The sequence below is a fragment of the Simochromis diagramma genome, unplaced genomic scaffold (assembly GCF_900408965.1).
Source record: "Simochromis diagramma unplaced genomic scaffold, fSimDia1.1 OVJJ01000334.1, whole genome shotgun sequence".
Lineage (NCBI taxonomy): Eukaryota > Metazoa > Chordata > Actinopteri > Cichliformes > Cichlidae > Simochromis > Simochromis diagramma.
Window position 1 is genome coordinate 4,670,609 of NW_024386764.1, and position 27,903 is coordinate 4,698,511.

Consider the following 27,903-nt stretch of genomic DNA (forward strand, 5'->3'; position numbering starts at 1 on the left):
TTGATTGTGACCTTTGCTGTGGTTTGCAAGTTACAAGTATTTTGTGTTTCTGGAGAATGGACGATGCGTTCCTTGTGAGCCCCACCCCTTCTAAGACCATGTCTGTGCAAAGATTTCTGCATGTGTTCTTTCCTTCTTTTCTGTGACAAAGCCTAGCCACAGGGTACAGTCAACGGTCGATGGTTTTTTTTCTTTCAATTTAGCTCAAACTCACCGACAGCGTTGAATGTTCACTGGGGCAAGCAGAGACCTGATGGTGACTGGGGATGACAGTCTGCTTGGCAGGAGCATATCCTCTCTGTGAGGGAAAAGCTTCTTTCTTCTTCTCTCACCAAACCTCCCTTTCTTAGTAACACTGACAAGGTCATGACTGTAGCAAACCTGAATTATACCATCTTTTCCAGTTAGGCTAATCAGATGACTAATACTATTCAAGTCAAACTTCCAGTTAATATAAACTGACAATAAATAGTGATAAATTATAAGAAAACATTATTTTTAAAGGTTCGGTTAATCACAATGCTGCCATCTTTCACATCTTTTTGGAGCTTTTTTTCCTTTTTTACATCCACTACCTCTAGAAAGGTATAAAAGAAGACTTTAAAATATATGCTGAACTTCTTTAAGCAAGAATAATTTTTCACTAAACCCATTTATTTGGATTTCTTAGTAGAAGAACATTTTCCATCAAGCCTGGAGAGCTGCATTTACCAATGACTTCCATGCCACATGGTCATTATTACACCAAAGAACTCGTCAGTGTGTAAGAAAACATTTCCTTGGTAAATAACAGTTAGAAAAGGGAAGTCATCTTGAAACTCCTGACTCATAGTGGGTTTTAGTAAACGTATCACCTGGGTGGAGGCTGCAGCCAATTGGCATATATTTTACTGAAAGCACAGTGGCGTGGTGTCTAGAGAGGCCCCAGCATGCCTGAATAGCTTCATGCAAGCTGCAGGATGAGGAAGACACCGGGTATGAAACTGCCGACTCACCCTGATCGATAGCGGCTGCCATTTCGCTATGATGTGGCGCTGTGGCCAAAGACTGGGGTGTTTTTTCTTTCCTCCTCTTCTTACACTAAAAACAGTAAAGAAACTATCCACCATTTTGCATCAATGGCTTTATTACACAGTGCTGAATCAACTTGAGAGAGAGAGAGAAAAAAGCAAAACAAAAAACAAGTTTGCAGGGTTTGTGAGAAGCACAGAAATCAAATGCCACGGAGCTGCTGGAGTAATTAGATACGATGTGACGGCAACTGTGGCAGTGAGTCAAGATGTGGTCGGACGATAAAAACGTTGTTGGGACGCTTTTCCAGGGCAGGATAAGGAGTGACTAAGCTGATGTGGCGGATATCTCATCGCATGCCACATACTCCTTTTACACAGAAAACAGAGAGTTAAAAATAGCAAGATGGCTCTGTCTTTACTGTTAGGCAGGAAAACAATGAGCAGTATTCATTTGTGAAGAATTTTAAATCGCATGTGTTAATTTGGCATTCTGAAGCTTTTAGGTCCCGAGCAATAATAATAATGATAATAATAATAATAGTAATAATAAAACTCATTTGTTAGTTGATGACAGCCAATCTTGGACCAAAAAGCACAGTCCTTGCTGCGAGGGACACGTTAACTTGGTCTCTTTTCACTCTCCACAACAGTGATTTGAGTGACAGCGCTGGAATTGACAGAAGTGGATGAGAAGGAATGTAGCTTTATAAGGTCTTCTCTGGCCGCAGGATGAAGATGACAGTAGGAAGAAAGATCTGGGACATGCAACTAGAGAGAGAGAAGGGCCCTGAGCTGACAATGTGGCCCTAATCTGAATGACAAGGTCTGCACATCAGCCCTCAAACCAGCATGGGTTGGGGGGGGTTGTGCTGGAGCATTATGAGAAAGCTAAGTGGGGAGAGGAATAAGAAGAGACAGAAAAGGGAGGAGGGAGAGGGCTGGCATGGGTGTCCTTCCTTCAAACATGCTGGCCTTAATGGCACAGACAGCTCTGACATTTAACCACTGAAACATTTTTAGATAAGTGGATGCGGTGGAGGCAGATTTGAGACTTGTGAAAATTTCAGGAGGTTTTTTTTTCTCTTTTTAGGTTAACTATAAGCTATAAAGAGCTTTTGAAAAGGGGCCGCGCAAACGTTAAGAATAAGGAGAGGAAATTAAAGGGGAAAATAATATTTGTGCACAAGCTGGAGAAGTGACTCAAGGGGTTCTCTAGTTAATGACTAATGCTGACGTTCTCTTGAGCAACGGCGCATCCCACAGTTGGTTCGGTGACGCTATTTGGTGGTCCAGAGTAAGAGACCACAGTATGAATGTGATACAGGATGCCGCAGATTACCACCACATATGTTGAACAGACTTAAAACAAAGTACTGTTACAAAACTGCTTTAAAGGAGTGCCAGCAATACAGAAACTTGTAGAACAAGTTGGTGTAATGGATACTGTCAGTGTTTCACAGTTAGTACTGTGAAAACAGAAAAAAAAACCACATACCTGTAATTCCAGAAAGGCATCTGCAAGAGGTGATTAAATTACTCGAAAAACAACAAAAGAACTGACTGCACCCAATAGCACAGTATCGAGTTTTGTAATGTCTGTCTATACAGTTTCATCAGATGGTGTTAAAGATAAGTGTTGGGCTGAAATGTCACCAACCATAAGGTTTAGGATTCGTTTTCTCTACGTAAGATTTGTACCCTTCTCGTTCGATCTTTGTCTCACTAGTGTAGAAGGTTACTACTGATGCCTATTTTGGCAGAGGAACACACAGATTTTTTTCTTGGTGAGATGTGAAACTAAGAAAACTAAGAAAAAACATTTCAATTCAGATTGTGTGGTTCTTATCGGTTGTGAGTTAACAAAAGGAATATATTTTGGACTATCCACTTTTCTTCAGTACACTACTAACACAAAAATGTTCATGGTAACATTTCTAAAGGCCTTAATGGGTGAAATTACTTGTACCAGAATTCTGGAGCTCACCCACATGCAGTAAATGATTAAAATATCATAAGAAAAAAAATGGATTCAGGTTTAGGGTTAAATAGCTTGAAGAAACTGGATATGCATAAAAACACAATTGGAAACCCCAGTTAATGCCCGTCTCTCTCCTTCACTTCCATGTCTCTCTCTCTCTCTCGGGAGGGGGAGGAAATTCCTGGCGAGGGTGCTGCGAGTTGTTGCTCTCTGCCTGCAGGTACAGACCGGCCTCCTCTGTCTGCCTGTCTGCAGATATCATACCCCGACGTGATCTGTTTAGCTGCCTGACTTAATGCTCACCTGCTCACGCGCCTCCGGCTCTGTGTGATTGAGTGTGTGTGTGTGTGTGTTGACTTCCGCTGTCCCCTCACAGCTGGAATGGCATCTCCCTCTTTATCTGCCGCCCTGCGATTACAGACGTGTGCACACGCAGAATGATAGATGGATTTTTACTACACTGATGAGATATTTGTGTCCACTAACCAGGCATGCAGCTGACGCCTTCCCCTAACATGTGTTTCAGCTCCACTGATGAAAAAACAGATAAGAGACTCTTTACCAGCTCGTACCACAGCATCAGCATTATTATGTTTAAGCTCTACTTTAAGCTCCAACTTTAAATACTAAATAAATCTATTGAGTCTATTGAGGCTAATTGCTAGTTAATTAAGCATCTTTTTAGTGTTTTTGCCCCCAACCTTTCTAAGCAGTCTCACCCTGTGATTATTATTATAAGATGGGTTTTTTCCCCCATGTTTTGACTGCTGCAACACAGCAATTTCCCAATTTTTGGGACAAACTAAATATTTAAGGCCTGAGAATCAGCAGTGCAAAAGAAAGCGAGACACAAATACTCATAAAACAAAGGACTGACAAGCTAGAATGGAAAGAATTAGGTTGCTTAAACCCAAAAAGCAAGTAAGGATAGATGATGTAACACAGGACATTATCAAAAGTAGCATTACCTTACCTTTTAAATCCAGTCTCAATACATTCTAGCTTATATAGCATAGTTTTACATTATAAATAAGAAAAGCATCAAATTCAATTATTAAAGCCGCTTAAACTTGATGAATTTTCTTAGTGGGATTTTGATTTGTTGTGTGTTTTGCAGTGTTGTGTGTTTGTGTTTTGCAGTGTTTTATTTATATAACTGTTTTTTGGGGGTTTGTTTGTTATGTCCTCTTGAGGTTGTCACAGCACTGACAGATACAAGCTGACTTGTACAACCCCGTTCACAAAACACACACAGACACACTTGAGTAGGGGTCTGAGTCCAGCTGGAGGTGGTCTCCTGCCAAACCTGCAGGCAGCCTGACTGTTTTCATATTCATCACACACACAGTGATTAGAACTGACAGCACGCACACACACACACACACACACACACACACACACACACACACACACACACACACACACACACACACACAGCTGTGTGAAAAGAAAAATCAATATTTTAACTGCAACCTGTTATCCTAAAAAATTTACAAAGAGAAACTATTTTGTTGCCACTGCTGCATTATTCTGTCTTTGACTTCTTTTACTGTTATTTTATATTTACTGTCACAACAGCTATCTGTGCTATCTAGTTAAAAAAGGAAAAAAGCAACAAAGAAAAGAGAAATAGAGGAGGATGCTAAAAAAGAGATGGATGTAGACTGGCTGCAGTAAGTAATGTCATGAGAGGAGTGGACGGGGAGGGGGGGGGGGTGAGAAAGGAATAATAGCTAGTAGGCAGGGAGAGAGACAGAGAGAGACAGAGACAGAGAGAAAGAGTGCACCTCTTCACCCTCTCTCGCTACTCCCCATCACACACAAAGCCCAGAGAGACTCCATGGGGCGCCAAATAATAACCTTCTTTGTCATTATCATCGCCCAGCCAAACAGCTCTCAATCCTCCTCCACCTCCTTCCGTCTTGAACACAATCATTGGCCTATCGTTTACAGTGTGCCGCTAAATGGGAACATCAATAGACACGTCCATTAGCAGTGCGAGTCCTTTCCACTCTGATTCTGAAGTGCTTTAATAGCTGGCACACACACACACACACACACTCTCACGCTTCACCTCAGCCGACTGTTAACCAAGCTAACCCCGGTGCTGGCGAAGCTGAACTGATGGGGTGTATCATTAGAGCTGGTTAGGAACACGGTCGGTGCGAGGGCGGTGCTTTCAGTTAACCTGAAGCTACAAACCGCGAGCACAATGCCACAACTGATTCAAGGAGCACTGCACTTTGCATAATCCAATGATTTTCTGCTGAATACAAGTTCAAGCCTCTGTAGCTGACACTACTTGGTCTTATCTGGCAAATCACAGTTATTTGCAAGCTGGCAGCAGATCGTGTGTAACTCTATGTCCAACACTGTTCTTGGTTACTTCTATTAACCTCTCAAATTGAATTCAACACACAAATCCTATTACATTTGAGTGTGTTTGTAGTATAAATACACACACACATACCTCAGTGTGACATTCTGAAGACATACTGAACAGAACATCAAACCAAATTAATTAATCTTTGTATGCTAATGAGCTGTGTGCGTGCAAGCTCATAAAATGCACAAACACGCCGTTTCCCTGACGGTATCAGAACAGGACAGACTATCACCCTAGCCGTAGACTAATCAATACAACAGGGTCAATCTTATTTAGCGCCACATTCGTGCCTCGTTAATCTCACGCTGAACTTTAGTCACCCTTATTGCTGATGCAAATTGCAACTTAACGTTCGGTTTGACACTTAACCGAACATCAAACTAAGCCGAACACGTCCGAAACTGTAGCAGAATGAAGAAAAAAACAGAAAAGGGCAAATACAGAGTTAGAGGGAAGGAACACTTTCCCACAATCCTCCTCCACACACTGTAATTTCAGCATGCCTGGGTTTTTGGTAGGGTGTGCAAAGCAGGATGCTGGGAACCCTGGGAGGGACACAGGGTGGGTTAGGGGGCTTGTGGGATATGTGGTGCAGCTGTTAAATTTGACTTGTGTGGATGGGTTTTGACTGATGAAAATAGAAATTGAAAAACGAAGCAGGCATAAGCACAGGTGCACACGTGGACAAATCGCAAATGATATGAGATATGACATGAGCAAAGACTTGGAAAATTAGAAATAAAAAAAGTGAGAATTTAAATTTGACATTTAAGCTTTTTTTTTTTTTTTTTTTTACATCTCGCATTAAATCAAACCAAAAAACAGCTTTTAACAGTGCTGGTACTGGAAACTGCAAAGCTCTTTAAATGACTGAATTCTGTAGCTTTCTCGAATATAACTTGTCAATGTTTCTCTCCTTGGAGAAGAAAACTAGAAAACATTGTTTTCTTCCTGAAGGAGGCCATAATGATCCTCCTTCAGTGTTCAGATTTTTAGCGTAACTGGCATGCATATGTGTGTGTGTGTGTGTGTGTGTGGTAGGGTGGTGGTAGACCGCAGACAGCCTCTAGGTGCCATTATGTGTGTGTCTCTGTGCTTGCGTGCCTCCTTCAAGTCTGGACCTGGACAGAAAACAAACAGAGAAGAAAGCATAGGATAAATTCAGGTGTTGTTTGGCAAAGCTTGTCATTAAAATGTCACACACACACACATTCGCAGGAGTTCACACACACACACACACACACACGGATGCGTAATCTCCGTGAATGAATCACAAAGAAACAGATGCACGCACATTCAAAAAGGAAGACACTCACATACACACACACTCTTGCAATCGACACAGTGTTTCGGGGTTTTATTTCCCGCATTATTATCCACTGCGACGCTTTCGCACTGACTAGTTTATATATGCCTCCATTTCCAAAAATATTTTTGTGGTGGTGAAATATGTCGTAAATGATTCAACATCGCAGACAGATGTGTCAACACTATTAGGTGTAATATGTCAGCACGTCACCAAACCCCGTCTAAAAAATAAAAAAAGAACCAACACAATTTTTTATGTACAAAAAAAAGAGCCCACTCATGAGCCGATTCATATAAACACTCTGGGTGGTCTTAAGGAACAATGACACAGAGCCAGCATGTGTGTACATTAATACATGATTCATCTTGAAGAAAGAAAATAAATGAGTTGAAAGTAAGTGTTTAAAAAGAAAGAAAGAAGAAAGAAAGAAAGACAGTACGTTGTTGCCTGAAGTACAAGAATCCCGATATCACGGATATGAGGAACGAGCCTTTTTGAAGTCACTTTGGAGTCTGTCAAAGAAAAAAAAAAAGAAACCTGCTTGTGATCATGTGCCGGGGTAGCCCCTACATGTGTTTTACTAAAGATGATATATCAGTGATTATGTGATGCCCACAACATGAAAGAATTTCAGCATTATGACGGCAGGGAATGTAACGCCTTATAAATCTTGGTGTCTGACATTTCTACACACCAGGGCTGAGAGGGATGTGCACGGAGGCAGAATGAATTATCAAAAAGAATTTTTGAGTAGAAAATCTTAGGTTGACCAGATGGAAAGGTGGGGGGAAAAAAGGACTTTGACTCTGTAAAATTCAGCCAAACCTATAAATAATTTAATATTTTTATAGTAAGCTTAATATGTTTTTATACTTTTTTTTCCCTTTTTCTTCTTCTGGTTTGCTCGATTTTAAACAATATCAGGGAATTTTGAATAAAAGAAAAAAAAAATTAAAAATGTGTTTTGTTGTGTTAACATTGTTTCAAGTGTACAGTGTGTGTGTGTGTGTGTGTGGTTAGATGTTGGTCCTGATAATTCAACTCCAGTCCTACATTTTACAGAACTTACTTTCTGTACTTTTGGCAAATCAAAAAGCCGAATTAACGAGAAGAAGTCATCCAAAGAATATGAAACTATGACTATGCTAATAATGGCATATGTGGGCACTGGGTAATATCATCTGACAATACCAAGAAATTAAACATAGTTACCATAAACTACATTATTTGTAGTTTTTCAAAATTGCATCTACTCAGTTTCTTCATTAGTGAGTCATGTTTTGTGTTTTTCAGTTTTTTTCCTCCCTCTCTGCATCCCCTGATGTTTTCTTTGATTCAAGTGCCATTTGGACTCCCATTGAGACAAATAATGAGTCACTCTGTGTATTCTCAAAGCTGCCTGTTCATTTGTGGTCAAAAAGCACATCAAAGTTCCCATGGAAGACATATTCATAAATGCCTTTTTTTAAGCTACTTTAGCTGTATTAATGACTTCTTTAAGCTGCCTGCTGTTCATAGATTTAACCAGTCCCTCAGAGTCCTTTTTAGCTTTATATTCTTTGGTTCAAGAACCGTTTGGTTCCTGGCAAGAAAGTTCATGTGGCCGTGGTTAGATCTAGCAAGTACAAGAGCTGAGGTCTAAATATATCTCTGTGTCTAAATATTCAGTGTTTAAGCATTTACTATATATATGTCAACCAGTTCCACTTTTTGTTTATGTAAACATGGCAAGTGGAGTTTTGGTTCTTGAATCTGATCCAGGATCAGGGTTGTATAAATTTGCGAGCAGAATTTAAGGTCAATTTCAAATGTGGCATTTTACTGTATGCAGTATCTGCTTTTCCTTTTATATTACATACATAAGTCACAGGTTTTATTAAAAGCAGTCTAGACACAGCTCTAATTAAAACTATGCTTTAAAAAAATCACAATGCAGCTTTAATAAATGGACCTGAAGATTTTTTATAATTACATGTACAATCTAAACCACACACACACACACACACACACACACACACACACACACACACACACACACACACACACACACACACAAAAATGTTCAGCGGTTTAGTTAAAAGGTGGCTTGCTAAAATAGACTTGCCAGTGAAATGTGGTTCCTCTGAATTTCGCAGCCAGATCTACATTCCCAGAGAAAGAACAATGATTGACCTTGGCCAAATGAAAAATTGCCTCAATTGTTCATACTTTGCTTTGATGTTAAATACAGTGAAACAGTGCAGCAGAGGAAAGCTGCTCACTACAAATGAAGGAGAAATCCCTCCTACCCGTTTGCAGTTCCTGCATCTTTGAGAATATGCAATTTACTATTTCTGTCTGGACTGTTTTTAAGGGTGCGTTGCTTCGCTCCCACCTCTCCATTTCTCTTTCACTGTATTTTTTTCCACCTCTCTTACTGCCATCTCCCTCTTATTGCTCCAGTAAGCAGACTCACGAGACCCTGGAGAGTACTCTCATCATTAAAGTCCCTATATGGAGTCACAAATTTATGCTCAGTACATTTGGGGAAGAGAAAAAAACCCCAGAAAGAAAGCAGGACCACCCATGTGTTTTCAAACCCAATGCTACAAGATCAGCATTCTCCCTGCTGACTAAATGAGCCAATTCACACAAAGGGGGGAAAAAGCTGCAAATTAACGGACGTTTGAGGGTCTGATGGTAGACGCGGTGTTTATGTGTTAACAAGAAGACGCTATTAATCAGAAGTGACTGGTAGAAAAGCCCTTGTTGTGGGATTGACTGGCATTGCATTTTGTTTTCCACCAAGTACAAGAAAGCCTTGAATAAATTAGAGTTTGTTTCTAAAAGAGTTAATTAGACGTTTTAACTTTTATACGGAGGACCTAAATGGTTGAGAGCACTTCTTTATATTTTGATTTTCCTCCTTAATATAGTTTGTCATCAAGCGGTTAGTTAGCATGACAGTTTTTAAACTCCACAGTGATTTATCGGATAGTTGACAAAGCAGCGAACTGTACATTTCAGTCACAAGTCTTAAATTAAAATTTAGCCTTTATTGGGCTCCCTTGAGTTGAAATGCCAAAAATGTGGGTGTATCTGTGTATGTGTTTATCAAAGTGTCATTGTACCCAATGTGCTATTGGTACAAAGTGGTGCTTTGAGCGATCACTAAGACCAGAAAAGCATTATATAAATGCAAACAATTACCAGGGCTCTTTACTGAAAAATCCAACAGTTTAATTAGGTTTTGTCTTAGGTTCATTAAGCTCCATAATTGCACTAAGAAAATAAAATATTTCAATCTACTCCAGAGTAGCATTTATGGTTTTTGTGTGTACCTTATGTACATAAATGATCCCCTTCTGGATCATCTGGCTTCTATTCACTGCCAAAGTGATGGTTGGGGCGAAGCTAAAGTTAGCTATGTGATGATCTTTGTAAAGCAACAGCGTTATTTTAAGTGCACATCCCTGAACGTCACATACGTCTGCCCGCTGCTTTGATCAAGTCATCTTTTTTTTCTTTTAAATTTGCTGTGCCATGCTCAAACAACGTCCCAGGGAAGCAGGAAACCAGCGACATGGCTGTTTTCACGTGTATGTTTACGTTGCACAGTACATGCTAATCTTTGTCCGCTTTCTTAGAATGCATGTGTGTTCTTACCGCATTGTGTCTGTTTGTAATAAAACTGGTAGAGACATGTAGTGCTAGACCACCCAGAGCAGTTATACAAACACCCTCCTTACTCACAAAAAGGCACTAGTCTTAATTATATCCATCCTCTGGGTGTGTCTTTCTGCTCAAAACAGACATCAGAAGACCCCCCCCTCCCCGATAGGCCACAAACCTCATAAGGAACCTTATGGAAAGATGGTTTTGGTGACCTTAGACAGAAATAAACATATAGCATGCTGCATTTTTTTTCCCTTGGCGGCTCAAAACACAAACAAGTCATGGATTATCTCCTTTTGTACCTACGGATTTGGAAATAATCCCAAATTTCCCGTAGAGGGCTCTTTTCATAACAAATCCGAAGGGTTTCAAAATCAGTCAGGTGAATTATTTACAGTACTACGAGTGGTGTGATACTGCACTAAAAAACTGTGTAGTGTCAGGCACCTGGCTATAAAGGAGAAAAGACAAGAAAACGCACGCACACGCGCAATGTATTAAGAAGGCAACTGCGATAGGGAGGAGGTTGTTGTGACTGCATTGCTCCCTTTCGTGAGCTCTAATTTTCAAGCTGGCGATATGAGGGGGCAACCTTGTGCTGAGAGAGTCCACGCAGGCAGAGCCCCAGCCTCTATCTGCCAGACAAATCCTCCTTGGGCTTTGATCGTCTGCCCACTTCTCTCTCTGTGGTTTTTGTTTTCAGGCAAACAGCTGTGATGTTTAGCTGAAATGCAATGAGATTCCAACTGTCAAAATCTGCTGCAAAAAACAACAACAACCAAAAAAAGAGAGAGAGAGAGAGATAAGAAAAAAAAATCCCCTCAAAACAACCAAAGAACACATGAATAAAGAGGCCAGAAACAGACAAATAATGATAGTAAAAATAAACATCATCACCGCCTTGATCGCTGCTTTCGTCCTAATGTGTTCAACATGCTATCCTTCAAGGATCAAGGGGTTAATCTGCTCCTGTTGTATTATAGCTGAGATACTATCGAAGGCCATTTGTTCCAAATAGCGAGGCTAATGACCCTGATCCGACGCTTGGCGTTTGGCCACGAACTGAGAGCAAGGGAAGGTAAGTAACCTCATATATTCTCAGGGGCCGAGCTAATGAGAGGGAATGGGAATACGAGCTACAGTCCATCATCTACTTAGGAACTAGACAGCAGTGCCATCTTCCTTCTCAGACTCAGACACACAAACACGCACATATGGGAAAACAGTAATGGGAAGCCCAACTCCTCCTCAGCACCTAATTTTACACCTGTCTAGTTAAGTAAATGTACTTACGTGTAGCATTTTATCATTAGTAAGTGAATAACAGATTCATTCTGGAGCAACGACATCACTACTGTAAACAAGGAGTTTGATCATCAGGCAGTTTCCACTGGTTGTTCAACTGCTTTTAAGCATTTGGTAGGAGTTTGTCACAAAAGTACACCTCGAAACACGACCAATGTGTTGCCGCTTTAACGCAAACACAAGTGGGTTGTTTTTTTGGGTTTTTTTGTTTGTTTGTTTGTTTGTTTGTTTGGGGGGGGGCTGCACATAGAGCAGAAGAGCATTAATAATCAGTGAAAAAAGCTGCAAGTTATTTTGATCGTGCTTTTTGAAAATTAAATATTGCATCAGAGGACTAAAGGTGGTTTGGCCCTTTGTAAGTCATTTTTTAAACAAGCTTTATAAATAAAAATAACACATTATTGTTATTTAATTTGGTTTTCTCCAATTTTTATAAATGTAATGGCATCTATTTCTTTTTAGAGCATATAAAGCTTAGATAGATTTATTACAAAATATATACATTTTAAAAAAAATATTTTTTAGCATTTGCTACTAGATGTACAAAATTACAGCTGCGCAACGTCTAGCCGAGTGGATGTCCCCTCCATGTGAGTGAATTCAGCTGCGATGGGGAAGCAGCAGGGGTCCACTCGTCTGCCTTTATTCGGTTCACCGTGAGCCCGGCTGCCTCTTTAACTTCTGGCACGCATAGGAATATTTATGTGTGTGTTTTTAAGAAAAAAAAAGGGGGGAAAAAGAAGAGAGAAAGGGTGCAGAAGTAAGCGCCCTGCTGCACTCCGTATATGTGTGTTTGTGTGTGCCAGTAATACCTCCAATGGCAGCCTAATGATAGGTCTTATCGACACCCAGCAGTGAATACGGGCCTTTGTCTCCTCTCGGAACGCATTATGAAAAGCTTAGGGGGTTGCCTTTGACTCCATTTTATTCTCTCACCCACTGATAAAACCCCAGTAACAAAAAAGGCAACTGTTATACAGCTCCTGTAGTGTAGCAAGTTTAGTCACAATACAACCCCCCTCCCCGATCCATACCCACGTGATAATAAGCAAAAAGTTGGGCGCACGGCTTAGAAACTCATAAGTCACTCACAAAAGACAGAGATTAAGACTGGAATTTTACATTTTGAAAAACAAATTCACAATGCCTGAAATTACCATTCATTTCAAATATCAAGTATATAGGCTGCATTAACGAAAAAGGGAAAGCCACGAAGATTCAAATGTGTGGTGATGGTGAAGGATTGTTATATAGCAGAGTTTAAATTCTTTTCAATGGCAGTGGGTAACACAGCAGTGACACATGATAGCACGCTGTTAGTGATATACAAATTACACTAAAAAAAACATACATAGCTTGTGACTGTGTAAGATTCTGTTTTTATTTCAATCTGTGAATATAGCTTTTGTCTTTCAACCCTAATTTACATCACATATGTCAACATCTGGCTTCCCTAAATATTACATATCTAAATGTACATTGTTCTACAGCTTTTATTTTGGTAAAAGCTGTATATCTTTTACCAAAAAAAAAAAAAGCTATATATAATATATATATATATATCTTTTCCTTATTCATACTCCAAAGCTGGTGCTATTTTCAAATGTATGCCATCTCACTTCAAAACAAACAGTGATATTAATGGCTCCCAATTTCAAGAACAACTGAGCTTATCTGGGGATAAGTTTAGTTTGTACCTTTCACTAGACTGTAAAATAACTAACTTTTCTTCTGCAGTGAAGGTTCTGTTCATTACTGTGCTCATTTGTGGGTTAGAGGTTGGGGCAGGGTCCCTTAGACAAACAGTTTATGAAATGAAAATGTTTTCGTTTCCAGCGATGGTAAGAGCGACTTCTCACATTTTTAAGAGTTCAGCATTACAGCTACTTTGGGGAGTATAGCCATTACAGTCTATCCCTGCAGAGTTAATAAAATCTTCTGCCTCTCCACCTCTATTTTCTTTCTCACTCTTACTTCACAAGGTTTTTTCTTTTTCTCTCTCTCTGAAAAACTGTATGTAAGTACATTACATTCTTACTCTCAGTTGTTTGGATTTTTCTTCGAACCCTCCTTTCAACGCATCTCCATTCACTTATTTTTGGATGAGAAAGCTCTAAAAAGATCATTAAAACAGGCTGCAGTACTTTACTCACTCTTTCTTCCTTTGCATTTCTCTACATTGTCTTTCTCTATCTTAATCTTAAAGAGAAGAGCAATAAAGACTATCAGAACATAGACTTTCTCAGAAATCACCCCCCTCTGCGTCCATGTTGCTGGCATAGCGATCCTATAGAAACCTCCCAAGGCCAAGAGCAGATTTAGGGGACTCATTTAGTAGGCAGGTAGAGTTGAGACTTCCCCTCCACCTCCATCCCATTCTTCACAATTAGAGAGGCCAGGAAGTGGAGTATTTTATGACCTTATAAAGACATTAGAGGCACTGCCGCATTGCCCCCGGACACCCCCCCCCCCCAGTTCTTTACTTCTTGTCTACTTTTGGACTCTCCATGCTTGCTTTGACATTTTTCCAGCAACCTCTTCCTGTCTTGTTTCTTGTTCCATCTTCTCACCCTCTTTTGTTTTAATTTTTATCCATTTCTGCCTGATCATCACCCCCCAATCAATCTTTCATCCATCCATCCATTTTGAAACAGCATTCTCCATTAAAACTCAATAAAGGCTCTCATTCGAATCCTCAGAATTCTCCTCGTATTACGTTTTATTGGTGACGGGGTGTCTATGGTTTTAAAAAAAGAGCAAGTTGTTTTGAGGAGTTCTTTGTGTGGATAAAAATGGTCCCATTTTCGACACTTGTCTGTTAGGCTTTCATGGTCGCCTCCGATGCAGTGTGTCCAAGCCCCTCACCTCCCCGCACCGCTGCAAACTATTGTCCATCATGTGTTGATTATTTTGCGTGAGTGTGAAACTGACAATTACTCGCTCTGTCCCAGAGTCCTGCGTTGAATCAATATGACATGACGGAGTGACTCATTTGGCCGTCATTCTCTCGTTCATATATTTGAAATATGAAACCTTGTGACACACTGTGGCAGCCCACCTCCTTATACACAAATGGACACTGACAGAGAACCATGCTGGTGCTTGTCCTGCGGCTTTTAAAGCCAGCTTAGATAGACTCGGCTGCTCCTGAAAGGTCCTATTCCACAGAAGCAGAGGGCAGACACACTTGGTAGGAAAGAAAAAAAGAAAGAAAGGGGGGGGGGTAGTGGCATGTCTGGATATTTGCTTAAAACATCCTTCACCTTTTTCCTCTCTTTCTTCCTTGCATCATTTGACCAGTAACCTAAAACAATGGCGTTTCCCTCAAAATCCCAGATGGTTAATGCGTAGCACATCCATCAGAAGAATAATGTTCCCTCTTGAAACAGCTTCAAAACCACTTCCATTTTAAAGCACTTTGTTCTGGTCCAGCTGGAGTGATTTGGACAGACATGTAAAAAGTAAGGAAGCGCAATAATTACAACTGATTACTGTTGGAATTCCGACGACCGCTTGGAGGAAAGCTTCCCATTTATTTAAACCAACGCTCTACCCCCCTTAACTATTCGAACTAATAGCTTTCAAAATTATCCTCATCATCATATCCTGTCCTTTAAAATGGTGGTGGTTGTAGAAAATAGATCAGGTCAGAGCAGCAGTGCGAGCTCGAATGGAAGAGCTACACAAGTGACACAATTCAACAAGGAAAGAACCAAAATGAGTTAGGAGAAATAGGTAAGAGCAACTAAGAGAGAGATCAGAGAGAAGGTGGATCAGGCTGATGTGAAATGAAGTGAAGCATTCTGAATTGAATTTTTTGCCTTTTGTAAGGAACCTTTTTGATAGGTAATGTTAAAGTGGTGATCCCTTTGCTGGACAAGGCAATATGATGAGTGGAGAAACAGTTTTTTATTGGAAGGGCACACACATTAACCCCCAATTCCAGAAGATTTCCAGGTTCAGTTCCCTCCAATTCAACCAATTACCGAAAAGATAAATGAAATCAAGGACAGTAAATGTAATAGTACCAATAGTGGCGGGTAAAAATCCTCATATACATCTCAAGTAATATGGATCTTCCCTTTCTAAAAATAATAAGAAAAAAATGGACTAGATACATAAATCCTGGAAGACAATTCACACATTGCTATTGTAAAGTCTGGGTGGAAGGCTGATGTAGAAGAGAAGAGAGAGTCTCATCAGAAGAGAGGATGGCAAGAACTGAGAAAAACAACATTTTCTTTTTCCTCTCGGCGCCTCTCCTCTCTAACCATCCCCCTATCTGTGCATGGTGGCAGCCATTCTGTCCATGACTGCATGGTGGAAAATGATTTAGTGCTGCCTTCAGCCTCACACAGAGAGGGTGAGAAGATTACTCTCCGAGAGGCTGCTCACTTCGGGAACAGCTGAAACGCAGTTAAGACGGCGAAGGTGGCATCCCTGAAAAGAGGACTGTTTAGTCTAATGGCCGCTGAAGAGAAAGAGTCAAATCTGCACGGCGTGAAATGGAAATGCGGCGCAAGAGGCTTTGTAATTCCACGAAACCTTTCTTCAGTGCGGATCGAAATGGTTCCTTCATACAAATAGACATTGATTTTTAAATAGTTGTAGAATTTTAAGAAAATACTTTCTTTTTTTTTTACTATTAATAGGTACAAACAACATTTTCAGGAAGTTTCAACTTTTCTGAGAGATTCATTCCTAAAATAAATATCAGTATACACAGATGTGTTGGTGGGTTTCTCATCAGCAGAGAGCAACAATCATTAGAGGAAAAAAAGATAAAGACGGGAATGAAGATCGGGAGGCAGTTGATGACTCAGACAGGATGATGTGTTCTTCAAATGGTGGCTGGGGTCTGACACCAGGGACACATGCACACACATACATACATACAACAGACACATTCAAACAACTCACAAAAACATGCAAACATCAAACTCACCCCAGGTGCACAGCTGACTCAGGCAACTGAATGAAAAGGTAACAGATACAAAGACAAGACAATATATAACCCCCCTCCAGAGTAAACTGAGCTCCCTTACCTCTTTCACTTGTCTTTTTTGCTCCTCTACCCGCTCCTTCACTCTGCATCGATGGCTAACGCTGTGAGCACCCCTCTTCTCGTTCCAGCTCTTTTCCCGACCTGACGGAGCAAAAGAAGAAAAACAAAGTGCATACGAACAGTTAAGAAACTGTTTCACTGGAATGGAGCCTACTCAAAAAAAATCCCAAAACCCATAAATAAATAAAACTCTCCACAAAGCAGACGGGCCTTATGGAGTACCAGCTTTCACGTGTAATTGAGTTATCTGTAACCATTTTCTTACTCATGGCATACAGTGAATTTAAAGAACAAGATAAGTGATTAGAAATCGGTTCAATTCACGACCTAAAAACTGCAAGTGTTTGAAGTCGAGATATGTTTTGTGATGCGGAATTCCAAAGTTTTAAGTAACCGAACAAAAGAAAAACCCAGAAGAAAAGAGATATACTGAACAAGAACTCAGCAGAAAGATCAGTGGAAATGGAAATGAGGTTCAAGTTGGGGTCAGGAAACACTGACTGGCAACCAGTGGAAGAGCCATGCAATGATGATGACGATGACGATCGTTTTAGCCACTAACAGTTTGTCTAACTTTGTCTATTTCATCTTTCCTCTCCTCGGCTTGACTTGTTTGACCTGTAATTGTTACATTTAGATTTTTTTAAGCTGTACTACTTATACAAGCATTATAAAAAGAAAAATCTGTTTGCGTGCATGTGTGTGATGAAATTGCTAACAGCTGTGACAGGCACTATTGTGCACATGCACACACTCTTTTCTGCATCTCATTTGTAGCATGCAGCTGCACAGATAAAACATGAGGGTTAAGCAAATATTGTACAATAGCCAGAAAACAATGCACCCCCATCCCTCCCCTATCACACTCTCTCTCACTCACTCACACACAAACACACACAGCTAAGATTGTGCCAAATGTGTGTGTAGAAAAAAAAAGACTGGCACTGCTTGTCCTCTTTATTACTGTGAACAGAGCAGACACCCCTGCTCCCCTCCCATTCATTTTAATCTCTTTTCTTAATGATAAACCTCCTCAGTCACACTCTCTCTCTCCGTCTGTACCCCTCCAACCACACCCCTCCAGTCTGGTGTCGGCTCTCTAGCATGGCAGTAACAGTGCTCCTTTGTTTGTCCTCCTCCCCTCGTCTCTTTTTGCCCCCTCACCCTGACCTGAATGATGCTGGTTGGCCGGGATGGAGGCATGCCTCAACAGGAACGCCAGGGAAGAGAAAGGGGAGGGAGCGAAGGCGGATAAGCGCAGGTTTGGGAAGGGGGGGGGGACGTAAATAAAAAAAATTGTAGGGGCCTGACAGTCATTTGCTCTTATTCATCTGTCCATTCAGCATTGCAGAAGAGACCATTTGTGAGAAAAAAGGAAGGTTGGCTGGAAGGGACCACACCCTCAGTGAATCCACCAATCCCAATTTACAGAAAGCCTTTACAAAAGGTCTATTTCTGGTTTGAACAGTGAGGCTAATTTTAAAACACAAAGTAAAAATAGAAAAGAGAAGTTGTGATCTTTATTTCTACTCTGAATGAGCCAATGCTTGCGGGTAAGAAGAAAAATGGCTCTGTTCCTTGGCTTTTGCATTTATGCGGCTAAGAAATAATGCGCATGATATTCCAACAGGGCATTTTTAAAAATAGCCTCTAAGTACACAATGCGCAATTTCTCATTTATGCAAAGAAAATAGTAGCCCTGCCCAGTGAGGTTAGTTGAGACATAATTTTAGCCGTTTCATTCTGGTACCACTGCTGGAGCTGCGAACCCAGTTTCCTAATAGCATAAATACTGCTCTTGTAATGGTGCCTGGGGGATGTCTCATTTGGAAGTGAGGGAGACAGCACAGTAGAGCAGTACCTTTTACACTTAGCCAAAAACCCACATGTGCGCACACACACACACAGGCTGTGGATCATTAACCCCAACTAATCTACAAACATTATGTTTATAGAAAACGCCTTTCCAACTTAGGCGACCGGCACAGCCAAGTCACGTTAATTCATTGAGCGAGTGTGTGTGTGAGCGAATTTGTGTGTGGCGTATCTGTGAGCTATAATGACAAGTGTGTCATGTCTCTCAGTATGCATGTGTGTCACGGCCGCCTGTGTCTACGGTGTCTGCTGTGACAGACACAGAGAGAACATGACAGAGACAGCGAAAGTGCGCGCTAATGTGTGCGTACGAGCGCCTGTGCGCGTGCACTTGTGTGGCGTGACTATGCCAGTGATGCAGCTCACAGCCTTGATCTAGGCTCCTGCCTCTCTCCGACACCCGCTGCGCCTGCTTCATTAATCAATAGGACAGATGAAGACAGACTCCTGCTGCGCTGTGAGGGAAAACGGTAGCTTGCGTGCGCAAGCGTCGTCTGTTTGTGTGTGTGCAAATTTCAGCGTGTAAGAAAGCTGGAATGCCCTCGGGTAGAACGTGGCAGACATGATGCAAACCTTCAAGGCTTCCTGCCCACACAGAGATCATCAACACTGGATTTGCCTTCTTCTTCTACCTCCAACGGGAAAAAAAAGTTAGAGGGAAGGAAATAAACAAAGGAGTTATTACATTTGTTTTTGTGTAAGCATTATTCTAATAAATTGCATTATTTTCTCATCACTTCAAGAGCCTGGAGGGATATCTAATTTTGGAGGTCTAACATGTATGTCAGATTACACAGAATAAATAGCAGCTTTTTGGTATCACAACTCTTCTCCCTCATCTTCAGGGGGATACAGGAGGAGCGCCAAAGAAAATCTCCCTATTGGTCAGTTTGAGCCCTAGATAACAGTTACACACAAACACATAACTGCTCAGAAACACACACCTTAATTGCCACTGTTGTGTTTATTTACACCCTGTTATAGATATAAAAAAAATCTTTATGCAAAATGGGTTTAATACACCTTAAGGCGCAGTCAAATAAAGTGTAAAATGTTCAAGCTTCCAAAATCAGGTTAGGCAGATTTTTAAGCTTTTTTTTTCTGTCAAATGCACACAAACGGAAGAGATGCCTAAAACTGCCACTTGTGTAAAGCTTGCATTGGCTAAAGTGATCAAGAACAGCTTGCTGGGTGTCATCAAAACTCCTGATGAATTTACTCATCTGCAGAGCAGGAAGGTACACTCTTACAACGTGCACATTTGAAGCAACGTTAAGTTGTCATGTGATTAGTCATTGCAGGGTCCCGTGTTGAGTCAGACCGAGTAGCAGGCTTTACGTTAGAAAACCAAAACGTTTCCCACAGTCAGCATGATTGCTTTTGTTCAATGTTGAGCATCTTCTGTCACTCTATTAAGATACAGTAGATTTGTACAACCATTTATATCAGTTTACTACTGAACCATACAACTATATATATTGCAGAACATTATGTTATGGTAGAAAGCTGTCTGGAAATAATAACTCTTAATCACAAGACCAGTGTTTTGCATCAATTTCACATTTTCTAACAAAGTCATTATCAATGAAATTTGAAAAAGTAATTGTGAACAAATAGCAGGAAGCTAGATTTGAGTTTATTTTGGTACTGGGAATGAGGAATGCGTGTCATTTCCTGGTGCTCCAAATGGCCAAATGACTTGAATGCAAAGCCTCAGAGGCCATTTCTCCCACAGCGCCCAAATCCTGCAGAGCTGTTATCAGTCATTGGGACGTTTTGTCTCCTCAGTATACAGCAAGGCCATTTTGTTTGTTTTCAATGTAACTTGTGATATTTGGCTGGGACTCAGTGCCCTCTATGTTAGTCATTGTGCTGAGATGAATGAATCTTTCTTCCAAATTTCATACAGAGATGCACTGTGTGAAACCATAGAGACACCTTTGAGACCACTAAACTGGTCTCCAGATTATTTGTGTAGCCACCAAACAATAGGACTGTTTGTATGAACAGCTATGAAGCGAGTGTTAAGCCTCGATTCAAAGGAAATTCTGCTAATGCTTTTAGGCATAACACAGATTGCTTTTTTATGAATCGAGACTTTTCAATTTATCTTTTTCGAATACCGCAAATTCTAAAAGTTACCGAAACAACAGCGTCAACTAGGCTTGCATCAGCTCTCCTTCATCTCTCAGTTGGCTTTTCAAGAAACCACACATAAAATCAAGATTAAGAGTGGTGGGGAAAAGGGGAAAAAAAGCATAACACCTTATTGTTCAAATTAGTAGGGGCAAAAAAAAAGCCGTAAAGAGTTGGTTGATTTCAGCATTCATAGATTAGCGAAGAATTTTGGTTTCATCTTGTTTTTTTGAGGGATTTTTCCGAACCGTGCACCACTTTAACATAGCAATTTTTTTCCCTTTTTATCTTCAGTGACTCATAACAAAGCCAACTGTTTACTCATAACAATATGCTTCTAACTGATAATATTCTGAGAATATCCTCGTAGTCCCTTTATATCTATGTCTTGCAAGTCATTTACAGAAATACATTAAAAATGCGTTATGTGAGTAAAGAACGGAGGGGGGAAAAAATCTGACGCGGCAGCTGTTATGAAGTGGTTTTATATCAGTATTTGGGTGAATTGTGGATTTTTGTCCATAAAGTAAGCATAAAATTTTATATTAAGAAAAAAAAAACAACTAATGGGAGAAATAGTAAGTTGCATTTTGTCAACACTGAAAAAAAGAAGATGAATTCCAGTGTCACGTCCTAACCCAATACGCCCTGATTGCACAGGCACATTGTGCGTTTGACATTGCACGTCTGACACTCAGACAAAGAAGCCGATAGAGGCCTCAAAGGGGCAGATGACAAACACTACTAAACCATGGCCAGACACGACCCCCACCCGCCTCCATCACCACAACAAACGCACGGTATAGACAAACTTATTCAGAGTATATTAGGGAGGTGAAGGGGGCCAGGCTCTCAGGGACTCTCTTCACTTGGCTGTCCTAATCGTCTGAGACAACCCTCCAGAGACAGACCTTCCCGCCCACAAACCCAACTCCCCCCTCCCAAGGCATGAACCCAGACATATCCAGGAGCGTTTACAAGGGCAGGCAGCCATGACGTGGGGAAGCTGACCAAAATGAACAGCCCCACTGGGAGCTGTAGTTTAATTGTCCATCTTCTTCTTGGTCCAAATTAAACAAGCTCATGCACATTCAAGTATCCATCCACATGTGTGCCGCCCACCTCCACTACCGCGCTTTTAACAGACTGGCACGTTCCATAGAGCATGCCATTGACGCAGAGTGATGAGCGAGACCCCATTGTCTCGTTATATTGTCTTCAATTAGGGAGGAGATGATGGGAGACAATGAGAGGAGCATTTGTAATCATGAGCCTCCCAAACTCAAGCTGGGAAACAGAACTTCATTATGCCCAATGGTCCCTCGTGGACAATAAAACGCAAGAATTGCGTGGTTCATCCTCACAAAGTTTGTAAGCATAAATGGCTCGAAGAGAAGTGAGTCACCAGGAAATGCTGCAGGGAGGTGGGTTGGGGATGGGGAGGGGGGTTCTGAAACTGAAGACAAACAGGGGCAGAAGCCAGTCATCTTTTATGACTGCAAGTGAACAACAAATTCCAAAGAAATGACACGCTTCATCTAGTTACATCTGCTGCACACTTACCTTTCTCATGAAAGTTTACTACCATCTTATTCAAACTGAAAAGTCTTAAAAGTGAGACTGTGAAGTGTTTTAGATAAAGAGCATCTGTGGCGTGAGTACAGGGGGGGAAAGGGCTTTGATAATACTGTAAGAACAAGAAACTCATTGCTTTTCCAAGTTAGTTTTTCCAGGGATTAATTTACAGGCGTAGAGTGTGTAGCCATGATGTCTTTTCATCTTCACTACATAAATTTTGTGCAAGCTTAGCTCTGAGAACAGAAGCTCTGGCAGCTACGGTGTCAGCTCAGAGCCATCTGTAGAAATGAGACTTCTTAAAGAAAGAGAAAGAGAAACTCGAGAGCGCATTATCTGCATTTACCTGGAGAGCGTTCAGCTGAGAAATGACTGTAACCCGACATGTTGCCGGCTTTGTAGCTCACCACGTCATTTTTTAAAAAAAATCACGTTCCACCGTGGCTGTTGGGCTTTGATAGAACCATCCAACCGGACAAATACCGCTTTCATAAAATTGTGCAAATGATTTCTTTCAACTGGGATTGTGGAGGTATTGTGCCCCTCTCCGCCACCCCACACCCTGCCTATCCTCTCTCCTCGTGGCACAAAGAGCTAATCTGAGACGAACACTCGCACCAGCTCTGACACACTGTCATCGGAAAACAGCCGTGATTATATATTCTTTAAATCATGTAAGTGAAGCATGAGGTAAAAAGCCATCATCCAATGGAGGACAATAGCGGAGTTACAGCAATAACTGCGTAGTTTCTCCCGAACATCCAGCACTGGGATTAAATACTGGGTCCCTATTTACTCATCTTTACCTACGGCCTTTCTTTCACAATTACAATATCTGAGAGATGCCAGAAAGATCCTAAAACATTTTGATTTTGCCCATTTGCAGATGGAATCAGTCTGCAATGGGTGCCGGTGGCAGGGATATTCGTCATCTCAAGCTGCCCAGAGGCCAAACATCCCATCCTGCAAGGCTCCATTCCCTTATCTGATTCCAGCAGACTGGTCGAGATGATGGCCATGCCAGCCAGAGCCTTTGATTTCTTTTTTTTTTAATAACATCCCTCTGCTTTCACACTGCTTTATTGATCACCAACAGACCTCATTTTGTTCCTGTGCTTGGAGAAGGCTCTATTTGTAATGTGATCGCCCAGATGAAAATGGTAGAATGGTGGACAGATACTAATCCTCTTTTCCTCCCAGTCTCCAGCATCATCTTTAGTGATTTTTGCGGCTCGCCCCTGTCAAGACTCTCATTGCCTGAAGCCAAGAAGACACCACTCACACCGTTTTATTTTTTCCCCTCCAAAAGAGAAGAGATTGGGGGTACAATTGACAACATTTGCTCAGCTATGTGTAAATGGGTTCAAATAAAATTAAACACGTACAACAAAAGCAGCCAGCTCAGATTCTACAGCACTGATTTTCACTTCACAATTAAGAAATAGACTCAGACTTGACACATTCCTCCATATTGAACATCATAACGCAACAGCACAGAGTAGGGAGCGTCTGCCTTGTCACTTCACCCAGATGGTAGCTGGAAGTATGTAAATTGGTTCGTTAACCTTACAGTGTTGTAACCAGTGGGCCATGCAAAGGGCTTGCTCCATGCTGGTTTTCTTGTATTTTATTAACGCCCATTAATAATAACAGGAAACTTTCGCTAATGGCCCGAGGTGGTTGCGGTGTTATCAAACACTGCAGTAATTATACATGACATCCCTCTGATTAACACTCTTGTGATTATTACATCACGTCGAATCATCTTGGCTCCCGTTTTCTTAGTTATAACACATTTTACAAGAGGAGAAAGAAAGATGGGCTCTAGCTCCCCCCTCCCATCCTGGTTGTAACTTTAACCCCTGACAATAGAATGGCATGAAGAAAAAGAAGCTTGGGGGGGTGGAAAGGTGAAAAGGGATCCACATTTTCATATGGCTTCTCCCCCAGTGCTTGCAGAGTGTGTGAAAAATTAGCTTGCAGTGTGTGCATGAGCTGCCAGCAGTGAGGGCTTGCACCTGGTGCAGGCGGGAGTATGCGAGGGGCCAAGGGTCACCTCACGGGTTAAACAGGATTGAAGTTCTCCTCTTCCCAAGAAGGGCCAGACGACCCCTGCGGCTGCATCGCATAACACGGGCCTTTCACACCGCTTCCTTCCCTTTTCTTTCTCCCCCCTTCCCCTCCTGGTCACCTCCCTTTTTCTGCTGTAGAAAAGCACAGTAATCCATAACCCACTCAACTATCAGCAGCTCAATTATCCCTCCCGTTCACCCATTTTCTCCCCTCAGATGGAGATTTGAAAACAATTAACCTCTTCGCAGCTCGGGACTTTTCCCAGGAAAGGGGACGCCGGTAATTGAATGACTCCGCCATTTTTGACTGTGACTTCACTCCTTCACACATAAAGGTGGTTACCGAAAACTCTGTGGCTTTGTGGTTCTCCGGCGTCATTGTCAGGTAAGGTGCTCAAGCAGGATTTAACTAAATCATTTGATAATGTTTACATAATACTCCTTTCACCTACTTGGAGCTTAATAGATTTCCATCAGTCGTGATCATCATGTTGATATATCGAGGAAATTGTACCCCCGTGAAGAATCTTAAATAATAATTATTCATATGTCAATAAATCATTGTTTGGTGGGCAGTACAACTGTGAAACCTGACACAAATGCACCATCTACAAGCTATAGCGCATCCTCCTGCATCCAGAGCCTTTAATAAAATGTTTTCTTCTCCCCCTTCATTACAAAGGGCCTCCTATTCATCTCCAGGTAGACAGCTTCAAAACGAGGGCGGGAAGAACAGCCTGTTGCACCCATTGAGCTTTTTATTACTTCCCTCTTCAAAAAGGCTGGTGGCGAAAGAAGAGGCAACCTCAATCTTCTTGATTCCACAATACACAGTCAGCTTTCAGAAAATACACACACAGACAAGTAGCAGGATTTCAGCTGAAAACTGTGTGTACATTTTACAGGCACTTGCTCCTCAAAATGTCACATTTGGGGAGATTACATTGCTGTTAGAGCCAGTCCAGCTGCTAAAAAGGATAATGTTCTCACAAACAACTTCATCAAAAATGGGAAAAACAACTCAAAAGTGCCGCATTCAACCACAATCTCCACTGATGCCCAACAAAGACTTCAACCAGCCATTTTCCATAAAGCGAGCTAGCTCATTATCCAGTTATAAGCCGCGCCATATAATCCCTAACCACCGCACATCGACAAAACAAAGATGTGCAAAAGGAAGACACTTCCATAAATGACTGTGTCAAAGATATAGAGATATTGAAATATCTTCCACCAACTTCTAATTGGAGTTGTGCATTTCGTGTTGCTAGACTTCAGATGCTACCTCGTCATAACCTCGGTGACTAGACGACAGAGTCAACAGAACTGAAACCATGAACAACGTCTCGCAGCCTCGTCTGAAGCCCTTGAGATGGTAAAAATAGAATCATCGTGCAGAAATTATATGTTATGTTTGTTGTTTTAACATCAAAGGACCCAGTTCCTGTTCATTAATAATAAATGTTGCTTTGCATCAGAATTCCTCTGGGTGGTACAGAAAAACAGCGATCGAGCACGATCGATGTAATGAATTTTAAAAGAGCCAGGTGATATAACTTATTTGAACTTAAACTTCCGGATGTTCACCAATCAACATAGCCGAAATCTTGCTCCTTATATACATAGGTGCATAGCTAAAGACACACACACACACACACACACATATATAATAGAACACAGAAAAAGTCTTTGATGTCTCCTCAGCGTGGAGACTGCAGCTCCGTTAGTCACCCACAGTCAATCCAATATCCATATATGCTACACAGTGACAGCAGCAAAAAACCAACATAACTCCAGCCATACACACACACAGAGACACCAACGCAAACTCTCAAACATAGCGTGAGCTGATTGTGGATGAGGAGCAAGCAAAAGAAGCGCCAGCAGAAGAAGAAAAAAAAGGAGGAGGAGAAAAAGAAGAAAACCTAAACACCGCTGGCTGTGCTCCAGACAGACTGGAACTTCTCTTGATCATTATGTCTAGCCTTCAGGTGTCTGGGGTCGGACCAACTGTAGGCAATAGTTAGTTTGAGGTTGGTGGAGGGTGGAGGGTAGGGGATGGAGGGGGGGGGATAACACAGCAGCCAGACAAAGAGGGCTGCCTACATACCACCAGCATCAAGGAAGGGAGGGCGGGAGGCAAGGGAGGGAAGCAGGGAGAAGAAAAGAGGAGGGTTATAAAAATTTGATTAGACGATCCTTTGCTGAAGCGACTTTCTGTGTCGGTTTGCTTTTCTTTCTTTCTTTCTTTTTTTTTTTCTTCCTCTGCCAGTTCCCCTCCCTTCTGGTACTCCACAGCGCTACCTTAGAGAACGGGGCAGACAGATTTTTATAGGTCCTAATTAAAGCCATCTGAAACCTTTTGAAAACATCAAATGGCCCCGGTCCCCTACTCTCTCCCTCCCTTCCCCTGCCTTGGCGTAAAGCACAAAAAACAATCTGAAGGCACCTTTTTGGTTTGTTTTTTTTTTTTTTTGCTTTGACTCCTGCCTGTACATAAATTTTGCACCCCCACCTGACCCCAGCACCCCTAATTTCCAATCAATAAAAGGATTCAATGAGTGACGTGACCTCAGAATGTGAAATTCAATTTGCTGGAATTTAAGTAGAAAAAGCCTCTTCAATAATTATTTACCTTTTTTTTTTAAAGTACTTTTTAAAATAATTTTTCTTTGTTTAATCACATTTGAACAGACAAAACACGTTACTGAAGATCCACCCTTATCCTGCCCCGCGGGCTGAAGTGAAGTGCAGCGCTGTTTCAGTGCGCTTCAAGTACTCCATTTATTTCTTCTGCTGCTCTCCCTCCCCTCTCTCACCCCCGATTGTCCTCATTGAGCCGTGCGGACCGGTTGCACAGTCTGTCTGCCTGCCTGCCCGGGGTCAGCGGGTTTACCCTGTGCTTTTTATCTATATTTCATGCTATGGCCCTGCGCTGAGACAGCCCCACATTCACAATGAGCAAATTCACAGACTGCGCAAAGAACGTCAAAAGAGGAGAAATATGAGCGAAGTCAAACACCATCCGAGCATCAGGTAAAGTCAAATAAGACTATGAAGTGGTTTAAAAAATATGTATTTAATTCTGCTTGGAAACCAAAAGAAAGGGACCGAAAGCAAACGGCGCAAAAGTGGCACATGCAATCGCAAATCCTAAAAACAACAAAAATGTAATCAAGAAAAAGCAAAGTCGGCTACAAACAGAAAATAAAATAGTTTCAGGATTGTTATCATCGTATTTTTTTTAAAGCGAATAGAAGACGGGAAGTAAAATTTTGTCGATACTTACAATTCATTTCTATAACTTCTGGGCGTTATTGTCTTGCCCCTGTGACTCTGCGTTTTGGAGACGGCCAAGTGTGCTCCTCCGACAAAGCCAGGGGTCATTCTCGTCGACGGGATGTGACAGCGTCATCGGATGGCAGTGAAGTTTGCATAACACAACACCTGGTGAGTCCCGCCGAGGACGGCGAACGTCCGATTCCGCCGGTGTCAGGTCTTCAGTGATGCCTGCACTCGCTGGGATTGAGCGCTG

General features: G+C 41.5%; 1 long non-coding RNA gene across 1 annotated transcript; it reads right to left on the reverse strand.

The window, feature by feature from the left end:
* LOC120734002 lies at positions 1–27,903 on the reverse strand. Its single transcript, XR_005695945.1, has 3 exons — positions 27,658–27,903; positions 16,691–16,791; positions 1–6,498 (listed from the first exon to the last, which is right to left on the reverse strand). It is a non-coding gene; the product is annotated as an uncharacterized LOC120734002 (long non-coding RNA).